Below are 2,747 nucleotides of genomic sequence, written 5' to 3' on the forward strand. Positions count from 1 at the left end.
ACCAGCTACCAGCTACCAGCTACCTGCTACCAGCTACCAGCAACCAACTACAAACTACCAGCAACCAACTACCAGCTACCAACTACCAGCTACCAGCAACCAACTACCAACTACCAGCTACCAACTAGCAGCTACCAACTACCAACTACCAGCTACCAACTACCAGCTACCATCTACCAGCTACAAACTAACAGCTACCAACTACCAGATACCAGCTACCAACTACAAGCAACCAGCTACCTGCTACCAGCTACCTGCTACCTGCTACCAGCTACCTGCTACCAGCTACCAGCTACCAACTACCAGCTACCAGCCACCAGCTACCAGCTATCAGCTACCAACTACCAGCTACCAACTACCAACTACCAGCTACCAGCTACTAACTACCAGCTACCAACTACCAACTACCAACTACCAGCTACCTGCTACCAGCTACCTGCTACCAGCTAACAGCTACCTGCTACCAGCTACCTGCTACCAGCTACCAGCTAAAAACTACCAACTACCAGCTACCAGCTACCAACTACCTGCTACCTGCTACCAGCTAACTGCAACCTGCTACCAGCTACCAGCTACCTGCAACCAGCTACCAGCTACCTGCTACCAGCTACCAGCTAACAGCTACCTGCTACCTGCTACCAGCTACCTGCTACCAGCTACCAGCTACCTGCTACCAGCTACCAACTACCAGCTACCAGCTACCAACTACCAGCTACCTGCTACTGGCTACCAGCTACCTGCTACCAGCTACCAGCTAAAAACTACCAGCTCCCAATACCAACTACCAACTACCAGCTACCAACTACCAACTACCAGCTACCCGCTACCAGCTACCAGCTACCAGCAACCTGATACCAGCTGCCTGCTACCAGCTACAAGCTACCAGCTACCAGCTACCTCTTACCATCTACCAGCTACCTGCTACCAGCTACCAGCTACCAACTACCTGCTACCTGCTACCAGCTACCTGCAACCAGCTACCAGCTACCTGCTACCAGCTACCAGCTACCAGCTACCAACTACCAGCTACCGGCTACCAGTTACCAGCTACCTGCTACCAGCTACCAGCTAAAAACTACCAGCTACCAATACCAACTACCAACTACCAGCTACCAACAACCAGCTACCCGCTACCAGCTGCCTGCTACCAGCTACATGCTACCAGCAGCCTGCTACCAGCTACCAGCTACCAACTACCAGCTACCGTCTACCACCTACCAACTAACAGCTACCAACTACCAGCTACCAGCTACCAACTACCAGCTACCAACTACCAGCTAACAGCTACCAACTACCAGCTACCTGCTACCAGCTACCTGCAACCTGCTACCATCTACCAGCTACCTGCAACCAGCTGCCAGCTACCTGCTACCAGCTACCAGCTACCAACTACCTGCTACCTGCTATCAGCTACCTGCAACCTGCTACCAGCTACCAGCTACCAGCTACCTGCAACCAGCTACCAGCTACCTGCTACCAGCTACCAGCTAACAGCTACCTGCTACCTGCTACCAGCTACCTGCTACCAGCTACCAGCTACCTGCTACCAGCTACCAGCTACCAGCTACCAACTACCAGCTACCAGCTACCAACTACCAGCTACCTGCTACCAGCTACCAGCTACCAACTACCAGCTACCAGCCACCAGCTACCAGCTATCAGCTACCAACTACCAGCTACCAACTACCAACTACCAGCTACCAGCTACTAACTACCAGCTACCAGCTACCAACTACCAACTACCAACTACCAGCTACCTGCTACCAGCTACCTGCTACCAGCTACCTGCAACCTGCTACCAGCTACCAGCTACCAGCTACCTGCAACCAGCTACCAGCTACCTGCTACCAGCTACCAGCTAACAGCTACCTGCTACCTGCTACCAGCTACCTGCTACCAGCTACCAGCTACCTGCTACCAGCTACCAGCTACCAGCTACCAACTACCAGCTACCAGGTACCAGCTACCTGCTACCAACTACCAGCTACCAGCTACCAGCTACCTGCTTCCTGCTACCAACTACCAGCTTACCAGCTACCAGCTACCTCTTACCATCTACCAGCTACCTGCTACCAGCTACCAGCTACCAGCTACCTGCTACCAGCTACCAGCAACCAACTACAAACTACCAGCAACCAACTACCAGCTACCAACTACCAGCTACCAGCAACCAACTACCAACTACCAGCTACCAACTAGCAGCTACCAACTACCAACTACCAGCTACCAACTACCAGCTACCAGCTACCAACTACAAGCAACCAGCTACCTGCTACCAGCTACCTGCTACCTGCTACCAGCTACCTGCTACCAGCTACCAGCTACCAGCTACCAACTACCAGCTACCAACTACCTGCTACCTGCTACCAGCTAACTGCAACCTGCTACCAGCTACCAGCTACCAGCTACCTGCAACCAGCTACCAGCTACCTGCTACCTGCTACCAGCAACCAGCTACCAGCTTCCAGCTACCAGCTACCAGCTACCAACTCCAACTACCAGCTACCAGCTACCTGCTACCAGCTACCAACTACCAGCTACCAGCTACCAGCTACCAGCTACCGCTACCAGCTACCAGGTACCAGCTACCTGCTACCAACTACCAGCTACCAGCTACCAGCTACCTGCTTCCTGCTACCAGCTACCAGCTACCAACTAGCAGCTACCAACTACCAACTACCAGCTACCAACTACCAGCTACCATCTACCAGCTACAAACTAACAGCTACCAACTGCCAGCATCCAGC

The sequence above is a fragment of the Amblyomma maculatum genome, unplaced genomic scaffold (genome assembly GCF_055883805.1).
Source record: "Amblyomma maculatum isolate TAMU_Amacu unplaced genomic scaffold, ASM5588380v1 scaffold_26, whole genome shotgun sequence".
NCBI classification, from domain to species: domain Eukaryota; kingdom Metazoa; phylum Arthropoda; class Arachnida; order Ixodida; family Ixodidae; genus Amblyomma; species Amblyomma maculatum.